The sequence below is a fragment of the Aythya marila genome (genome assembly GCF_965140915.1).
Source record: "Aythya marila genome assembly, chromosome: 1".
Classification (NCBI taxonomy): domain Eukaryota; kingdom Metazoa; phylum Chordata; class Aves; order Anseriformes; family Anatidae; genus Aythya; species Aythya marila.
This window is the reverse complement of record NC_139042.1, coordinates 125579320-125599706: the sequence shown is the minus strand read 5'-3', so window position 1 is coordinate 125599706 and position 20387 is coordinate 125579320.

The following is a 20387-nucleotide window of genomic DNA, read 5'->3' as shown; positions in this document are numbered from 1 at the left end:
CTCATATTCAGCCGACTATCCACCATCACTCCCAGGTCCTTCTCTGCCTGGCAGCTCTCCAACCACTCATCTCCCAATCTGTAGCTCTGCTTGGGGTTGTTGTGCCCCAGGTGCAGGACCCGGCACTTGGCCTTGTTGAACTTCATGCAGTTGACCTCAGCCCATCGGTGCAGCCTATCCAAATCCTCCTGCAGAACTTTCCTACCCTCGAGCAGATCAACACACGCACCTAACTTGGTGTCATCTGCAAACTTACTGAGGGTGCACTCAATGCCCTCGTCCAGATCATCAATGAAGACATTAAGGAGGACCGGCCCCAGCACCGAGCCCTGAGGAACGCCACTAGTGACTGGCCTCCAACTGGACTTGACTCCATTTACCACGACAATTTTGGGCCCGGCTATCCAGCCAGTTTCTAACCCAACGAAGTGTGCGCCAGTCCAAGTCAAGAGCAGCCAGTTTCTTGAGGAGAATGCTGTGGGAGACGGTGTCAAAAGCCTTGCTGAAGTCAAGGTAGACCACATCCACAGCCTTTCCCTCGTCCACCCAGCACATCACTTTGTCATAGAAGGAGATCAGGTTCGTCAAGCAGGATCTGCCTTTCATAAACCCATGCTGACTGGGCCTGATCGCCTGCTTGCCCTGCAAGTGCCACATGATGACTCTCAAGACAATCTGCTCCATGAGCTCCCCTGGCACTGAGATCAAACTGACAGGCATGTAGTTCCCTGGGTCTGCCCTCCAGCCCTTCTTGTAGATGGGCGTCACATTTGCTAGCCGCCAGTCAACTGGGACCTCCCCTGATAGCCAGGACTGTTGATAAATGATGGTAAGTGGCTTGGCCAGCTCCTCTGCCAGTTCTCTCAGTACACTCAGGTGGATCCCATCCAGCCCCATCAACTTGTGCACATCCAAGTGCCCTAGCAGGTCACCAACCAGTTCTTCGTGGATAGTGAGGGCCACATCCTACTCCCCATCGCCTTCCACCAGCTCAGGGTACTGGGTATCCAGAGAACAACCGGTATTGCTGCTAAAGACTGAGGCAAAGAAGGCATTGAGCACTTCCGCCTTTTCCTCATCTCTTGTAACTAAGTTTCCCCCCGCATCCAGTAAAGGATGGAGATTCTCCTTAGTCCTCCTTTTTGTGTTGATGTATTTATAGAAACGTTTTTTGTTATCTTTAACGGCAGTAGCCAGATTGAGCTCCAGATGAGCTTTGGCCTTTCTAATTTTGTCCCTGCACAGCCTCGCTACATCCTTATAGTCCTCCCTAGTGGCCTGCCCACTTTTCCAAAGATTATAAACCCTCTTTTTCCTCCTAAGATCAAGCCACAATTCTCTGTTGAGCCAGGCTGGTCTTCTTCCCCGCCAGCACGTCTTTGGGCACGTGGGGACAGACCGCTCCTGCGCCATTAAGATTTCCCTCTTGAAGAGTGCCCAGCCTTCCTGGACCCCTCTGCCCTTCAGAACCACCTCCCAAGGGACTCCACCAACTAGTGTCCTGAGCAGCTCAAAGTCAGCCCTCTGAAAGTCCAATACAGCGGTTTTACTGGTCCCCTTCCTGGCCTCACCAAGAATAGTGAACTACACCATTTTGTGGTCACTCTGCCCAAGACAGCTCCCGACAATCACATCCTCCACCAGTCCTTCTCTGTTTGTGAACAGAAGGTCTAGCAGGGCACCTTCCCAGGTAGGTTCACTAACCAGCTGTGTCAGGAAACTATCTTCCACGCTCTCCAGAAACCTCCTAGACTGCTTTCTCTGGGCTGTGTTGTGCTTCCAGGATATGTCAGGGAAGTTGAAGTCCCCCACGAGTACAAGCGCTAAAGATTTCGCAACTTCTGTCAGCTGCCTGTAGAACTCCTCATCCATCTCTTCATCCTGGTTCGGCGGTCTATAGCAGACCCCGACCAGGACACTAGCCTTGTTGTCCCTGCCGATCCTAACCCAAAGGGACTTGACCTTGTCATTCCCAGCCTCAAGTTCTACAACATCGAAGACTCTCTAATATAGAGAGCCACACCACCACCCCTTCTGTGCTGCCTGTCCCTTCTGAAGAGCTTATAGCCAGGCATTGCAGCACTCCAGTCATGAGAGTGGTCCCACCACGTCTCTGAGATGGCAACCAAGTCATAGCCTGCCTGCTGCACGATGGCTTCCAGCTCCTTCTGTTTTTTACCCATGCTGCGTGCATTGGTGTAGATGCACTTCAGCTGGGCCATTACCTTATCCCCCAGCCTTGCCATTGTTCCCCCTGGCACAGCCCCAACAATCCTTGTTTCAGCCCCATCCCCCTTCTTACCTAGTTTAAAGCCCTCTCAATGAGCCCTGCCAGCTCCTGGCCCAGGATCCTTTTCCCCCTAAAAGACAGGGACTCGTCTGCGGCCATCAGGCCAGGTGCTGAGTAAAGTGCCCCATGGTTGAAAAACCCAAGATTTCTGCGTTGGCACCAGCCCCGGAGCCACGTGTTTAAAAGGTGGGCTTTCTGTGTCCTCTCTGTACCCCTCCCTGCCTTGATGAGGATGGTCGCCTTGCAAATAGGGATGCAGACAAGATGAACAAGGAGCTCCAGGCTGAATTCAAACACAAACCACTCAACCCTTTGCCAAAATGGACTTTGAGAGGTTCTTCCTTCATCTGACTCTGGGAATCCAAACATCTATGCAGGTCCTCCTCTAATTCCCCAAACTCCTTCTGTCAGGAGGTCTCAGCGAGCTGAGTTTCCCCATTCGGGAGAGCCATGTGGATGTCCTTCTGAAGAGAAACACGTGAGGGCGCTGTGGATAGCATGTTCTCCATTTCCCATGAAAATGCGAGCAGAGCAATATGGAGCTGTCACTGGTAAAGCATGAGCAAACTGTACTATCCAACCAATTATTTATTCTTTTTTTTTTTTTTTTTTTTTTTCCTCCTACTGTCTGGCACACACTCAGACACCACATGAACCCTTAACATATTCCTATCTGTCCACTGCCAGCCTCCCCTGCTCCACACCGTTTTCTGCAGGGTTTATACTTTCCTGTAATTGCATGCGTCATTCCGCAGCATTCTCAGCCAGCCAATCCTTTCTCACTTTTCATGCTCTCTCATTGCTCTGCTCAGCACCCGTGTGTCTCATCCTCCTTTAGTACTTTCTTGTCACATACCTCTGAGCAGCTACAAAGACAGGTCCCTGAAAGGAACAGGAAGGACAGGTGTTTTCACATGGTTTCACGCTGGTTCTTTGTGGCCCTTCTGGCCCCGGTGGGTAAGTGAACTCAACAACCCCCTTAGCACCTGCATAGATTCCCGTGCTGCTTGACTCAGCTGGATGCCTATTTCCCAAAGCTTCCTGTGGTAAGGACAGACGTTGAAGAAGATGGGCAAGTATCCATGAGCCTCCTGCAATGTCTATTTCTTTCTTGTGTGCACAGCACCCAAGTATTTCTTCTAAGCACACAAGCTGCCCAAGAATATTTCTTGCCTTTCACCTGGATATTGGAAACTCACATACTGATCTAAAGAAGTATGCCATTCCTTCCCCTTCTCCCTAGCCTGTCCCGTTCCTTCTCATCCTTCTTTCTAACAACACACCATGCCTAGTGCATGCTTTTTCATCGTGTCTGAAGTCACGTCCTGCCCTGCTTTGTGCTTGAGTAGCTCTCTTCATCTCTCCATCAATCTGTTTCTCCCCATCCTCCTTAATGCTTCTCCTCTTCCCTTCCAGTGTTGTCTCTGGAACAGTCGCCAGACACAGTCATATGGCAAGGAGAAACCATGAATCTGACCTGCTCCAAAATGAAGTCCTCCTATACAATTATGTACTGGTACAAGATGCCTTTGGGAAATGGCTCCGGGATGATCCTGGTGGTTACTGCAGTAAAAGGTGGCAAAGCAAGTGTTGAAGCGGCATTCCAAAGCCACTTCAAGAGCAGTGACATAGAAGGAGACAAGATGACCCTTTCGACTGTGAATGCCTTTCTCAATGACTCTGGCATTTATTACTGTGCTGAAAGTGAAACACAGTGGGTAGGTTGATGAGGCACCTGAGCACAAACCTCCCCCTGCACAAAAGTGAACGACTATCCTCCTCATCTGCAGTGCACAAGGAAGGAACAATACCTTTGTACTCATTACTGTCTCTGCTATCTAGCCTTCCTTTCCTCCTCAGGCTCTTTCCTTATTTCTGTCCTTCCCTCTCAACTCCCCGACTCCCTCTTCCTTTTGTTTTATTTGCATTATATGCACCTCTGACAATCGTTCTAATCCTCTGTGCCTTGTTTCCTCTCACCAAACTTTTTATAGCTCTCCTCAATCCTCACTCCATAGACTTCCCTTCTTCTCATTTAAGTCCACTTTTCTGGCTTCTCTTATCAAACCTCCCTACTCTCCCTCTCCATTTGACAGCTCTCTTTTCAAATTTTTTTTTTCTTTTTTCTTTTTTTTTTTCTTTTCTTTTTTTTTTTTTTTTCTTCCGTAATATCTAATTCAATACATACTCTCCCTAAAGGGATGGGGAATGAGTGGAAGTTTGGATACACAGTCTTCCAGCTCAAGCCTGTGCTTTCCCCAGTTTGCTCCTTCCTGGAAACTGAGAGGACATATAGATGTCCAGGTAGATGGCATTGGTTGGTGTTGTCAACTGATGCAGTTGCTCTATCATAGAAGGCCACTAGGTTGGTCAAGCACGATTTGCCCTTGATGAAGCCATGCCGGCTGTATTGGATCACCTCCTTGTCCTGCACATGCCTTGATATCAGTGAGTGCGGGATTCCACCCCGGCACCTGGAATGAGGTTCTGGGTCAGAGTCTGTGTGCCTAGTACCAGGTGCTGGCGGTGGGTAGGGCCAAGTATCTGCATCCTCCCCAGCCTGCTGTACCTGTGTATTTGCTAGCAAACTTTAAGCTGAACTAGACAACAAATAGTAGAGGTCTCAGATCTAGGCTAGCTGTGGGTCTATACTGGTACTCCCAGGTGGACTTGAGAAAGTGGTATGCCAGAGAGAAAAGTGTGAGTGTGTGAGTGCTTGTGGTGAACTTCAAGCTGGACTAACCAATGTGAGGGTGACTGTGGAGCAGGTAAGAGTGCCCAGGATGTGTGCAGTAGTGCTGGGTGGACAGAGGAGCTGTGCCAGGTACTCTAAGGATCCACAATGGTATGTGTGTTTATGAACATAGAAAGAACTTTATGTGTGTCTTCACTATGAACTTCTATCTTTACCAGCCAGAGAGGAGGAAGGGAACTCGGTTGTCTGTGTCTATGTTTACATGATGGTGTGTAAATGTTGTTGAAGGTAGCCCTTCACCAAGGCAGCGGGTGTGACTAGTTGTGTCAACATCCAGTCTGTGTGTGTGTATCTGTGTGTCTCTGGGATACATGCTCAGCTTTGCTACTGGTTGAACATGTGCAAAAAGGAAAGCAGCAGCCACGTTTCCCAACCTGAGCAGATACTCCGGGTCCCCTGGCACTGGGCTGGATGCCACTGGCCAAACCAGAATGGTCCTTGAGTTGGAGCAGCTGGAGGGGGTGTCCGTGTTCACGTCATTCTTCGTTTCCACTTAAAAAGCACATTGGCCAGAGTTGTCCAAACCCAGCATATGCTGGGCATGTTTCCACATCCCTTGCCTGAACTGGGAGCTCTGTTGGCTTGAATCCATAGACATTGAAGTTACCTCTGATCTCTTCTTTCTAAAGGGTGTATCCTGAAGAGAAAAGAAAGGGTCAGGATGTACTGACTCTCCAACGTAACCAGGGTCTGATGAGGAAAGGGTTAAGGATGAAGGCAATGCACATTATGCTGCTGAATCCTAGCATTCCTCTTTCCTTGGAGCGGGGGGAAAGGAGACAGAGTCGTGGCTTTGGCTGGAGATACAAATATCTGTTCAGGTGGGGTTGGGCATGGAGGGTTGGTACCAGATATAGAATTGAAAAGGCCACCAGGCAGTTGATCCTCATAGCAAGGCACTTCCAAATATATAGTTATATGTGGCATTAGTAACTTCTTAAGGAAAGCTAATGCTACTGAAGGATGTTCCCTCTCAGGCTTCTTCCTGAGGCTGGGATATAATTCCAGGGAAAGCCATTCCATTGAACGTGCAGAGTACTTGAGGGAAGCCATGAAGCTTATATAGCTTCAAGAACATACAGCCCTATATTTAACAAAAAACCATTTACCTGAGACTAGATGGGAATACTCTAAGGTATTCCATTTTCATAACGGAAAGAAGATTCCCCAAGACACACAGATCTGTGAGATCTTCCCTTAGCCTTCCAACAGGCTGTGCGGTGACTGAGATGGTCTCCTTCCTTAAACTACCTCCAGGTACTGGAGCTAAGTAGTGTTCTAGGGACCTTGCAGTGTAGAAGCAGGCAGCAGGGACAACAAAGCAGGCCATCATTCTCCAGGCTGAGCACAACAGCTTCCCCAATGCACCCACACCATATGTTCCATTTATTATTCACACAGTGTTTTTATAAACACACACAATGTGTGGAGAGGTATGCTCACAGGATGTGGTCCAACAGACGTATTACGCAGAAGACAGCACTCACACTCCTGCCTGCCCTAAGGGAGGATGTATCTTTCTCTTCCCTTGCAGTTTTTTCTCATCTTTCTGTCTTCCCCAACTCCATTCCTTCACTTCTCTCCCAAGGCCAACGGCCCCTCCCCACTTTCCGTGCTGTTTCTTCCTTCCTTCCAGACCCACACGGTTCCTGTGAAGTTAATAGCTTTCTCACAGAGCTGCACAAGCACTCTTTAATAGTCCCACAGTGCTTACTGAAGGAGGCAGACTATAAGGAGAAGCCCTGCTGTAGGCAATGGCAAAGCAGAAGTGTGGAGGTGCTCTTCTACAGGTCTAGTGAGAAGCCGATGACCCTCACGCAGAGGCCCTTGATAGCCCAGAGCAGGCAAAATGATGGGACGCTCCCTGGCACGAAGATGGCATGAACAGCATAGGGCTGAGCAGAGAAGATACAACAGTGCAATCTGTGTGGCCAGGCCCTGTGAAATTTTGGGAAGTCAGATGTGGGAGAAATATAAAACCAAACTCCTTGTTTGCAGGCAAACTTGATCTCCAGTAGGAAAAGAGTGAGCCAGTGCATCCACCAGAACTGGTGCCCTTAATATAAGTATTTATCAGTGGACAAGACCCAAAGTTTTTGCTAGAGACAAACATAATTTGTAGGAGCTTGATTCCCAGTTACATGCACCTGATCAGGTTTCCCAGTCAAATTTACAGCATAAAGCTTCCCATATAATATTGCAAATGGACTTCCTTTTTCCCAAGCTCTTGGGGTTATCTGAACTCTAATCAGTGCTATAGGTAAAACCTCTGTCCGTTTTAACTGTGTTTCCTGGCGCAATTTCCTAAGCTGTCCTTTCACTGTTTGGTTCATTCTCTCTACCTTGACACTTAACTGTAGCTTCCATGGAGTATGTAGGCCCCATTATATATTCAATATCCTCACCAATTCCTTAGTAATTACTGCTACAAAATGAGGTCCTCTGTCTAACAACATTCCTTCCAGTACTCCAAATCTCAGGATTATTTCTTTTAACAGACATTGTACTACTTTCCTAGTTTGGTTCTTCACAGGTTATCTTTTAGCCACACAGAAAAGGCGAAGGTGCCCCCCCAGTAGAAGTACATATACATAACTATATTGGTTACACCTATGTAATTCAGAAAAACTTGCCACTTCTCGCGCAGAGTGACTCCCTTTTTCACCTCTACAGAAGGAGGCTTTTTGTATTTCCAATACAAAGCTCACATATTTGAGTTATGCTCTTAGCAATTAGTAGCATTTTTTTTTTCTCCAATGGCATCCCTTCTGACGTTTCCTACTAGAGCTTCCCAATGAAGTTGTGTCGTCCATTGTTTCATAACTACTAGGGTAATGTCCTGGATTCAGCTAGAAGAAACTTCCGCCTATTGGGTTCTGATTGGGTTTTGTGTTTGGGATTTAGGATGAGAATAATATTGATAACAGGCTGATGTTTTAGTTGTTGCAGAGCAGTGCTTACACTAAGCCAAGGACTTTTCATCTTCTCCCACTGTCCTGCCAGGGAGCAGGCTGGGGTGCAGCAGGGGATGGCAGGGGACAGAACAAGGACAGCTGACCCAAACTGGCCAAAGGGGTATTCCATACCATATGCTGTCATGCTGAACGATTAATATAGGGTGGCTGGCAGGGGTGTGGGGACTGCTTTTCGGGGATAGGATGAGCATTGGTCAGTGCAAGTACCTGAAGGAGCAAGTACCACACTGATCTTTAAGAAGAGCAAGAAGAAGGAACTGGGGAACTACAGTTCAGTCAACCTTCGCTCAGTCCCTCGAAAGGTGATGGAGTGTATTTTCTGGAATGTATTTGCAAATTCATGAGGGCCAAGAACGTGACATGGAGTAGCTGACAAGGATTTATGAAGGAAAAGTCATGCTTGACTAACCTCACTGTTTTCTTCAATGGAGAAACTTGCTAATGTGACGCCCATCTATGAGAAGGGTCATAAGGAGGATCCAGGGAACACACAGGCCTGTCAGCCTGACTTCAGTTCTCCTTATGCCTTTCACTGACCCTTCTTTATCTGAGAAGCATGAAGTTGTGGTACACACCATTGGAATTTTCCTTCCTGGCATCAGGAGAGGCAAGTATCACCGGGGACATGAGCACATTCCCACTTCCTTCTCTTTCCCTGTTACCAGTCAGAGCTCCAAGGCAAAGGTCCTGCCAGTTTCAAGGAGGAGGGAAAGGTTCTGTCAGGAGGTCTCAGCGAGCTGAGTTTGCCCATTCGGGAGAGCCATGTGGATGTCCTTCTGAAGAGAAACACGTGAGGGCGCTGTGGATAGCATGTTCTCCATTTCCCATGAAAATGAGAGCAGAGCAATAGGGAGCTGTCACTGGTAAAGCATGAGCAAACTGTGCTATCCAACCACTTTAAAGACAGCAGTGATGTCACCGACTGCATCCTAGCTGTGTCCTCCATGCCCCTCTGTTGGCCAAGCTTATTTCTGCCAGAAAAGAAGACCAGCTTAGCTGGGGTGATTCACAGGGCAGATGGGACAATTGCAGAGATGGTCTCAGTCCTCAAGCACTTCTTGAATTTGCCAAAGTGTGCTTGTGAAGCAGAGCTGCCAAGAGGCAACACCTAACTGAGACGTCCAGGACTCCCCACCTAAGTCCCCGGTTCCCAGAAAGAAGCTTCCTCTGAAGGAACCCAGGCTACTGCCTGTCAGCAAAGAAGGCAGAAGGAGAAGCCGCCCTGTGCCTGATCACAAGCACCTCCTCTCCCTCATGCCTTTCAGTTTTGTCTGCACTCTTTATTCTTTCTTGCTCCACATGGCAGAGTACTGACAGTTCCTGAGCTCTGCAGAGGCATTTGGTTTTCTCTCCCGTTCCTCTCCTCAGCTCTGTGGGACCAGGACTGGAGGGAGCACTGACCCATCCTATGCCTTGCATCCGCATCACAGGGATCACTGCAGCAGCCTGAGCACTAACAGCTGTGAATGTGCTGTGACTGGCCTGTCTGGAGTGCGCAAATGCACAGGACTCTGAGCGTTTCTTATCTCTGCAATCCCTCTATGGAGGGAAGAGGTCTGGGGAAAGTAGCCAGGGAAGGGGGTTGTTTGTTTCCTGCCCCTTCTGATCCCAGCAGGAGAGATACGGTGTGGGGCAGATGGGACTGAATCCCACTGTCCTTTGTGGATTTACGAAATTTTCCCCAGTCTGATACAGAGAGTAAGAGAGACTCACTGCAATGTGAATCACTGTTTCATGCAGGAAACAGGTCTGGGGAAAGCAGCCAGGAAAGGGTATTCTTCCGCATGAAACCTCGGCATATTCTTATCTGTCCACTGCCAGCCTCCCCTGCTCCACACCGTTTTCTGCAGGGTTTATACTTTCCTGTAATTGCATGCGTCATTCCGCAGCATTCTCAGCCAGCCAATCCTTTCTCACTTTTCATGCTCTCTCATTGCTCTGCTCAGCACCCGTGTGTCTCATCCTCCTTTAGTACTTTCTTGTCACATACCTCTGAGCAGCTACAAAGACAGGTCCCTGAAAGGAACAGGAAGGACAGGTGTTTTCACATGGTTTCACGCTGGTTCTTTGTGGCCCTTCTGGCCCTGGTGGGTAAGTGAACTCAACAACCCCCTTAGCACCTGCATAGATTCCCGTGCTGCTTGACTCAGCTGGATGCCTATTTCCCAAAGCTTCCTGTGGTAAGGACAGACGTTGAAGAAGATGGGCAAGAATCCATGAGCCTCCTGCAATGTCTATTTCTTTCTTGTGTGCACAGCACCCAAGTATTTTGTCTAAGGACACAAGCTGCCCAAGAATATTTCTTGCCTTTCACCTGGATATTGGAAACTCACATACTGATCTAAAGAAGTATGCCATTCCTTCCCCTTTTCCCTAGCCTGTTTTGTTCCTTCTCATCCTTCTTTCTAACAACACACCATGCCTAGTGCATGCTTTTTCATTGTGTCTGAAGTGATATCCTGCCCCGCTTTGTGCTTGAGTAGCTCTCCTCATCTCTCCATCAATCCGTTTCTCCCCATCCTCCTTAATGCTTCTCCTTTTCCATTCCAGTGTTGTCTCTGGAACAGTCGCCAGACACAGTCATATGGCAAGGAGAAACCATGAATCTGACCTGCTCCAAAATGAAGTCCTCCTATACAATTATGTACTGGTACAAGATGCCTTTGGGAAATGGCTCTGGGCTGATCCTAGTGGTTACTGCAATAAAAGGTAACAAAGCAAGTGTTGAAGCGGCATTCCAAAGCCACTTCAAGAGCAGTGACATACAAGGAGACGGGATGACCCTCTCGATTGAGGGTGCCTTTCTCAATGACTCTGGCATTTATTACTGTGCTGAAAGTGAAACACAGTGGGTAGGTTGATGAGGCACCTGAGCACAAACCTCCCCCTGCACAAAAGTGAACGACTATCTTCCTCCTCAGCACTGCGCAAGGCAGGAGAATACCATTGTACTCATTACTGTCTCTGCTATCTAGCCTTCTTTTCCTCCTCAGGCTCTTTCCTTCTTTCTCTCCTTCCCTCTCCACTCCCTGCCTCTCTCTTTGTTTGGTCTCATTTCGATTATATTCCCCTCTGACAATTAGTCTAACCTTTTCTGCCTCCTTTCTTCTCCCCAACTTTTTTCCAGCTCTCCTCAATCCTCACTCCATAGACTTCCCTTCTTCTCATTTAAGTCCATTTTTCTGGCTTCTCTCATCAAACCTCCCTACTCTCCCTGTCCATTTGACAGCTCTCTTTCCAAATATTATAGTCTTTCCAAATATTATTAGTTTTAGGTTAGATGTTAGGAAGAACTTCTTCACTGAAAGGGTTGTGAGGCACTGGAACAGGCTGCCCAGGGAAGTGGTGGAGTCACCATCCCTGGAAGTCTTCAAAAGACGTTTAGATGTAGAGCTTAGGGATATGGTTTAGTGGAGGGCTGTTAGCGTTAGGTTGGCGGTTGGACTCGATGACCTTGAGGTCTCTTCCAACCTAGAAAATTCTGTGATTCTGTGATATTATAATTAATTTTTTCTTTTTTCTTTCTGTGTAGGGCCAAGAATCTGCATCTTCCCCAGCCTGCTGTTCCTGCTTATTTGCTAGCAAACTTTAAGCTGGACTAGACAACAAATAGTAGAGGTCTCAGAGCTAGGCTAGCTGTGGGTCTATACTGGTACTCCCAGGTGGACTTGAGAAAGTGGTATGCCAGAGGGAAAAGTGTGAGAGTGTGTGAGTGTTTGCGGTGAACTTCAAGCTGGACTAACCAATGTGAGGGTGACTGTAGAGCAGGTAAGAGTGCCCAGGATGTGTGCAGTAGTGCTGGGTGGACAGAGGAGCTGTGCCAGGTACTCTAAGGATCCACAATGGTATGTGTGTTTATGAACATAGAAAGAACTTTATGTGTGTCTTCACTATGAACTTCTATCTTTACCAGCCAGAGAGGAGGAAGGGAACTCGGTTGTCTGTGTCTATGTTTACATGATGGTGTGTAAATGTTGTTGAAGGTAGCCCTTCACCAAGGCAGCCTGTGTGACTAGTTGTGTCAACATCCAGTCTGTGTGTGTGTATCTGTGTGTCTCTGGGATACATGCTCAGCTTTGCTACTGGTTGAACATGTGCAAAAAGGAAAGCAGCAGCCACGTTTCCCAACCTGAGCAGATACTCCGGGTCCCCTGGCACTGGGCTGGATGCCACTGGCCAAACCAGAATGGTCCTTGAGTTGGAGCAGCTGGAGGGGGTGTCCGTGTTCACGTCATTCTTCGTTTCCACTTAAAAAGCACATTGGCCAGAGTTGTCCAAACCCAGCATATGCTGGGCATGTTTCCACATCCCTTGCCTGAACTGGGAGCTCTGTTGGCTTGAATCCATAGACATTGAAGTTACCTCTGATCTCTTCTTTCTAAAGGGTGTATCCTGAAGAGAAAAGAAAGGGTCAGGATGTACTGACTCTCCAACGTAACCAGGGTCTGATGAGGAAAAGGTTAAGGATGAAGGCAATGCACATTATGCTGCTGAATCCTAGCATTCCTCTTTCCTTGGAGCGGGGGGAAAGGAGACAGAGTCGTGGCTTTGGCTGGAGATACAAATATCTGTTCAGGTGGGGTTGGGCATGGAGGGTTGGTACCAGATATAGAATTGAAAAGGCCACCAGGCAGTTGATCCTCATAGCAAGGCACTTCCAAATATATAGTTATATGTGGCATTAGTAACTTCTTAAGGAAAGCTAATGCTACTGAAGGATGTTCCCTCTCAGGCTTCTTCCTGAGGCTGGGATATAATGCCAGGGAAAGCCATTCCATTGAACGTGCAGAGTACTTGAGGGAAGCCATGAAGCTTATATAGCTTCAAGAACATACAGCCCTATATTTAACAAAAAACCATTTACCTGAGACTAGATGGGAATACTCTAAGGTATTCCATTTTCATAACGGAAAGAAGATTCCCCAAGACACACAGATCTGTGAGATCTTCCCTTAGCCTTCCAACAGGCTGTGCGGTGACTGAGATGGTCTCCTTCCTTAAACTACCTCCAGGTACTGGAGCTAAGTAGTGTTCTAGGGACCTTGCAGTGTAGAAGCAGGCAGCAGGGACAACAAAGCAGGCCATCATTCTCCAGGCTGAGCACAACAGCTTCCCCAATGCACCCACACCATATGTTCCATTTATTATTCACACAGTGTTTTTATAAACACACACAATGTGTGGAGAGGTATGCTCACAGGATGTGGTCCAACAGACGTATTACGCAGAAGACAGCACTCACACTCCTGCCTGCCCTAAGGGAGGATGTATCTTTCTCTTCCCTTGCAGTTTTTTCTCATCTTTCTGTCTTCCCCAACTCCATTCCTTCACTTCTCTCCCAAGGCCAACGGCCCCTCCCCACTTTCCGTGCTGTTTCTTCCTTCCTTCCAGACCCACACGGTTCCTGTGATGTTAATAGCTTTCTCACAGAGCTGCACAAGCACTCTTTAATAGTCCCACAGTGCTTACTGAAGGAGGCAGACTATAAGGAGAAGCCCTGCTGTAGGCAATGGCAAAGCAGAAGTGTGGAGGTGCTCTTCTACAGGTCTAGTGAGAAGCCGATGACCCTCACGCAGAGGCCCTTGATAGCCCAGAGCAGGCAAAATGATGGGACGCTCCCTGGCACGAAGATGGCATGAACAGCATAGGGCTGAGCAGAGAAGATACAACAGTGCAATCTGTGTGGCCAGGCCCTGTGAAATTTTGGGAAGTCAGATGTGGGAGAAATATAAAACCAAACTCCTTGTTTGCAGGCAAACTTGATCTCCAGTAGGAAAAGAGTGAGCCAGTGCATCCACCAGAACTGGTGCCCTTAATATAAGTATTTATCAGTGGACAAGACCCAAAGTTTTTGCTAGAGACAAACATAATTTGTAGGAGCTTGATTCCCAGTTACATGCACCTGATCAGGTTTCCCAGTCAAATTTACAGCATAAAGCTTCCCATATAATATTGCAAATGGACTTCCTTTTTCCCAAGCTCTTGGGGTTATCTGAACTCTAATCAGTGCTATAGGTAAAACCTCTGTCCGTTTTAACTGTGTTTCCTGGCGCAATTTCCTAAGCTGTCCTTTCACTGTTTGGTTCATTCTCTCTACCTTGACACTTAACTGTAGCTTCCATGGGGTATGTAGGCCCCATTTTATATTCAATATCCTCACCAATTCCTTAGTAATTGCTGCCACAAAATGAGGTCCTCTGTCTGACAACATTCCTTCCAGTACTCCAAATCTCAGGATTATTTCTTTTAACAGACATTGTACTACTTTCCTAGTTTGGTTCTTCACAGGTTATCTTTTAGCCACACAGAAAAGGCGAAGGTGCCCCCCCAGTAGAAGTACATATACATAACTATATTGGTTACACCTATGTAATTCAGAAAAACTTGCCACTTCTCGCGCAGAGTGACTCCCTTTTTCACCTCTACAGAAGGAGGCTTTTTGTATTTCCAATACAAAGCTCACATATTTGAGTTATGCTCTTAGCAATTAGTAGCATTTTTTTTTTCTCCAATGGCATCCCTTCTGACGTTTCCTACTAGAGCTTTCCAATGAAGTTGTGTCGTCCATTGTTTCATAACTACTAGGGTAATGTCCTGGATTCAGCTAGAAGAAACTTCCGCCTATTGGGTTCTGATTGGGTTTTGTGTTTGGGATTTAGGATGAGAATAATATTGATAACAGGCTGATGTTTTAGTTGTTGCAGAGCAGTGCTTACACTAAGCCAAGGACTTTTCATCTTCTCCCACTGTCCTGCCAGGGAGCAGGCTGGGGTGCAGCAGGGGATGGCAGGGGACAGAACAAGGACAGCTGACCCAAACTGGCCAAAGGGGTATTCCATACCATATGCTGTCATGCTGAACGATTAATATAGGGTGGCTGGCAGGGGTGTGGGGACTGCTTTTCGGGGATAGGATGAGCATTGGTCAGTGCAAGTACCTGAAGGAGCAAGTACCACACTGATCTTTAAGAAGAGCAAGAAGAAGGAACTGGGGAACTACAGTTCAGTCAACCTTCGCTCAGTCCCTCGAAAGGTGATGGAGTGTATTTTCTGGAATGTATTTGCAAATTCATGAGGGCCAAGAACGTGACATGGAGTAGCTGACAAGGATTTATGAAGGAAAAGTCATGCTTGACTAACCTCACTGTTTTCTTCAATGGAGAAACTTGCTAATGTGACGCCCATCTATGAGAAGGGTCATAAGGAGGATCCAGGGAACACACAGGCCTGTCAGCCTGACTTCAGTTCTCCTTATGCCTTTCACTGACCCTTCTTTATCTGAGAAGCATGAAGTTGTGGTACACACCATTGGAATTTTCCTTCCTGGCATCAGGAGAGGCAAGTATCACCGGGGACATGAGCACATTCCCACTTCCTTCTCTTTCCCTGTTACCAGTCAGAGCTCCAAGGCAAAGGTCCTGCCAGTTTCAAGGAGGAGGGAAAGGTTCTGTCAGGAGGTCTCAGCGAGCTGAGTTTGCCCATTCGGGAGAGCCATGTGGATGTCCTTCTGAAGAGAAACACGTGAGGGCGCTGTGGATAGCATGTTCTCCATTTCCCATGAAAATGAGAGCAGAGCAATAGGGAGCTGTCACTGGTAAAGCATGAGCAAACTGTGCTATCCAACCACTTTAAAGACAGCAGTGATGTCACCGACTGCATCCTAGCTGTGTCCTCCATGCCCCTCTGTTGGCCAAGCTTATTTCTGCCAGAAAAGAAGACCAGCTTAGCTGGGGTGATTCACAGGGCAGATGGGACAATTGCAGAGATGGTCTCAGTCCTCAAGCACTTCTTGAATTTGCCAAAGTGTGCTTGTGAAGCAGAGCTGCCAAGAGGCAACACCTAACTGAGACGTCCAGGACTCCCCACCTAAGTCCCCGGTTCCCAGAAAGAAGCTTCCTCTGAAGGAACCCAGGCTACTGCCTGTCAGCAAAGAAGGCAGAAGGAGAAGCCGCCCTGTGCCTGATCACAAGCACCTCCTCTCCCTCATGCCTTTCAGTTTTGTCTGCACTCTTTATTCTTTCTTGCTCCACATGGCAGAGTACTGACAGTTCCTGAGCTCTGCAGAGGCATTTGGTTTTCTCTCCCGTTCCTCTCCTCAGCTCTGTGGGACCAGGACTGGAGGGAGCACTGACCCATCCTATGCCTTGCATCCGCATCACAGGGATCACTGCAGCAGCCTGAGCACTAACAGCTGTGAATGTGCTGTGACTGGCCTGTCTGGAGTGCGCAAATGCACAGGACTCTGAGCGTTTCTTATCTCTGCAATCCCTCTATGGAGGGAAGAGGTCTGGGGAAAGTAGCCAGGGAAGGGGGTTGTTTGTTTCCTGCCCCTTCTGATCCCAGCAGGAGAGATACGGTGTGGGGCAGATGGGACTGAATCCCACTGTCCTTTGTGGATTTACGAAATTTTCCCCAGTCTGATACAGAGAGTAAGAGAGACTCACTGCAATGTGAATCACTGTTTCATGCAGGAAACAGGTCTGGGGAAAGCAGCCAGGAAAGGGTATTCTTCCGCATGAAACCTCGGCATATTCTTATCTGTCCACTGCCAGCCTCCCCTGCTCCACACCGTTTTCTGCAGGGTTTATACTTTCCTGTAATTGCATGCGTCATTCCGCAGCATTCTCAGCCAGCCAATCCTTTCTCACTTTTCATGCTCTCTCATTGCTCTGCTCAGCACCCGTGTGTCTCATCCTCCTTTAGTACTTTCTTGTCACATACCTCTGAGCAGCTACAAAGACAGGTCCCTGAAAGGAACAGGAAGGACAGGTGTTTTCACATGGTTTCACGCTGGTTCTTTGTGGCCCTTCTGGCCCTGGTGGGTAAGTGAACTCAACAACCCCCTTAGCACCTGCATAGATTCCCGTGCTGCTTGACTCAGCTGGATGCCTATTTCCCAAAGCTTCCTGTGGTAAGGACAGACGTTGAAGAAGATGGGCAAGAATCCATGAGCCTCCTGCAATGTCTATTTCTTTCTTGTGTGCACAGCACCCAAGTATTTTGTCTAAGGACACAAGCTGCCCAAGAATATTTCTTGCCTTTCACCTGGATATTGGAAACTCACATACTGATCTAAAGAAGTATGCCATTCCTTCCCCTTTTCCCTAGCCTGTTTTGTTCCTTCTCATCCTTCTTTCTAACAACACACCATGCCTAGTGCATGCTTTTTCATTGTGTCTGAAGTGATATCCTGCCCCGCTTTGTGCTTGAGTAGCTCTCCTCATCTCTCCATCAATCCGTTTCTCCCCATCCTCCTTAATGCTTCTCCTTTTCCATTCCAGTGTTGTCTCTGGAACAGTCGCCAGACACAGTCATATGGCAAGGAGAAACCATGAATCTGACCTGCTCCAAAATGAAGTCCTCCTATACAATTATGTACTGGTACAAGATGCCTTTGGGAAATGGCTCTGGGCTGATCCTAGTGGTTACTGCAATAAAAGGTAACAAAGCAAGTGTTGAAGCGGCATTCCAAAGCCACTTCAAGAGCAGTGACATACAAGGAGACGGGATGACCCTCTCGATTGAGGGTGCCTTTCTCAATGACTCTGGCATTTATTACTGTGCTGAAAGTGAAACACAGTGGGTAGGTTGATGAGGCACCTGAGCACAAACCTCCCCCTGCACAAAAGTGAACGACTATCTTCCTCCTCAGCACTGCGCAAGGCAGGAGAATACCATTGTACTCATTACTGTCTCTGCTATCTAGCCTTCTTTTCCTCCTCAGGCTCTTTCCTTCTTTCTCTCCTTCCCTCTCCACTCCCTGCCTCTCTCTTTGTTTGGTCTCATTTCGATTATATTCCCCTCTGACAATTAGTCTAACCTTTTCTGCCTCCTTTCTTCTCCCCAACTTTTTTCCAGCTCTCCTCAATCCTCACTCCATAGACTTCCCTTCTTCTCATTTAAGTCCATTTTTCTGGCTTCTCTCATCAAACCTCCCTACTCTCCCTGTCCATTTGACAGCTCTCTTTCCAAATATTATAGTCTTTCCAAATATTATTAGTTTTAGGTTAGATGTTAGGAAGAACTTCTTCACTGAAAGGGTTGTGAGGCACTGGAACAGGCTGCCCAGGGAAGTGGTGGAGTCACCATCCCTGGAAGTCTTCAAAAGACGTTTAGATGTAGAGCTTAGGGATATGGTTTAGTGGAGGGCTGTTAGCGTTAGGTTGGCGGTTGGACTCGATGACCTTGAGGTCTCTTCCAACCTAGAAAATTCTGTGATTCTGTGATATTATAATTAATTTTTTCTTTTTTCTTTCTGTGTAGGGCCAAGAATCTGCATCTTCCCCAGCCTGCTGTTCCTGCTTATTTGCTAGCAAACTTTAAGCTGGACTAGACAACAAATAGTAGAGGTCTCAGAGCTAGGCTAGCTGTGGGTCTATACTGGTACTCCCAGGTGGACTTGAGAAAGTGGTATGCCAGAGGGAAAAGTGTGAGAGTGTGTGAGTGTTTGCGGTGAACTTCAAGCTGGACTAACCAATGTGAGGGTGACTGTAGAGCAGGTAAGAGTGCCCAGGATGTGTGCAGTAGTGCTGGGTGGACAGAGGAGCTGTGCCAGGTACTCTAAGGATCCACAATGGTATGTGTGTTTATGAACATAGAAAGAACTTTATGTGTGTCTTCACTATGAACTTCTATCTTTACCAGCCAGAGAGGAGGAAGGGAACTCGGTTGTCTGTGTCTATGTTTACATGATGGTGTGTAAATGTTGTTGAAGGTAGCCCTTCACCAAGGCAGCCTGTGTGACTAGTTGTGTCAACATCCAGTCTGTGTGTGTGTATCTGTGTGTCTCTGGGATACATGCTCAGCTTTGCTACTGGTTGAACATGTGCAAAAAGGAAAGCAGCAGCCACGTTTCCCAACCTGAGCAGATACTCCGGGTCCCCTGGCACTGGGCTGGATGCCACTGGCCAAACCAGAATGGTCCTTGAGTTGGAGCAGCTGGAGGGGGTGTCCGTGTTCACGTCATTCTTCGTTTCCACTTAAAAAGCACATTGGCCAGAGTTGTCCAAACCCAGCATATGCTGGGCATGTTTCCACATCCCTTGCCTGAACTGGGAGCTCTGTTGGCTTGAATCCATAGACATTGAAGTTACCTCTGATCTCTTCTTTCTAAAGGGTGTATCCTGAAGAGAAAAGAAAGGGTCAGGATGTACTGACTCTCCAACGTAACCAGGGTCTGATGAGGAAAAGGTTAAGGATGAAGGCAATGCACATTATGCTGCTGAATCCTAGCATTCCTCTTTCCTTGGAGCGGGGGGAAAGGAGACAGAGTCGTGGCTTTGGCTGGAGATACAAATATCTGTTCAGGTGGGGTTGGGCATGGAGGGTTGGTACCAGATATAGAATTGAAAAGGCCACCAGGCAGTTGATCCTCATAGCAAGGCACTTCCAAATATATAGTTATATGTGGCATTAGTAACTTCTTAAGGAAAGCTAATGCTACTGAAGGATGTTCCCTCTCAGGCTTCTTCCTGAGGCTGGGATATAATGCCAGGGAAAGCCATTCCATTGAACGTGCAGAGTACTTGGGGGAAGCCATGAAGCTTATATAGCTTCAAGAACATACAGCCCTATATTTAACAAAAAACCATTTACCTGAGACTAGATGGGAATACTCTAAGGTATTCCATTTTCATAACGGAAAGAAGATTCCCCAAGACACACAGATCTGTGAGATCTTCCCTTAGCCTTCCAACAGGCTGTGCGGTGACTGAGATGGTCTCCTTCCTTAAACTACCTCCAGGTACTGGAGCTAAGTAGTGTTCTAGGGACCTTGCAGTGTAGAAGCAGGCAGCAGGGACAACAAAGCAGGCCATCATTCTCCAGGCTGAGCACAACAGCTTCCCCAATGCACCCACACCATATGTTCCATTTATTATTCACACAGTGTTTTTATAAACACACACAATGTGTGGAGAGGTATGCTCACAGGATGTGGTCCAACAGACGTATTACGCAGAAGACAGCACTCACACTCCTGCCTGCCCTAAGGGAGGATGTATCTTTCTCTTCCCTTGCAGTTTTTTCTCATCTTTCTGTCTTCCCCAACTCCATTCCTTCACTTCTCTCCCAAGGCCAACGGCCCCTCCCCACTTTCCGTGCTGTTTCTTCCTTCCTTCCAGACCCACACGGTTCCTGTGAAGTTAATAGCTTTCTCACAGAGCTGCACAAGCACTCTGTAATAGTCCCACAGTGCTTACTGAAGGAGGCAGACTATAAGGAGAAGCCCTGCTGTAGGCAATGGCAAAGCAGAAGTGTGGAGGTGCTCTTCTACAGGTCTAGTGAGAAGCCGATGACCCTCACGCAGAGGCCCTTGATAGCCCAGAGCAGGCAAAATGATGGGACGCTCCCTGGCACGAAGATGGCAT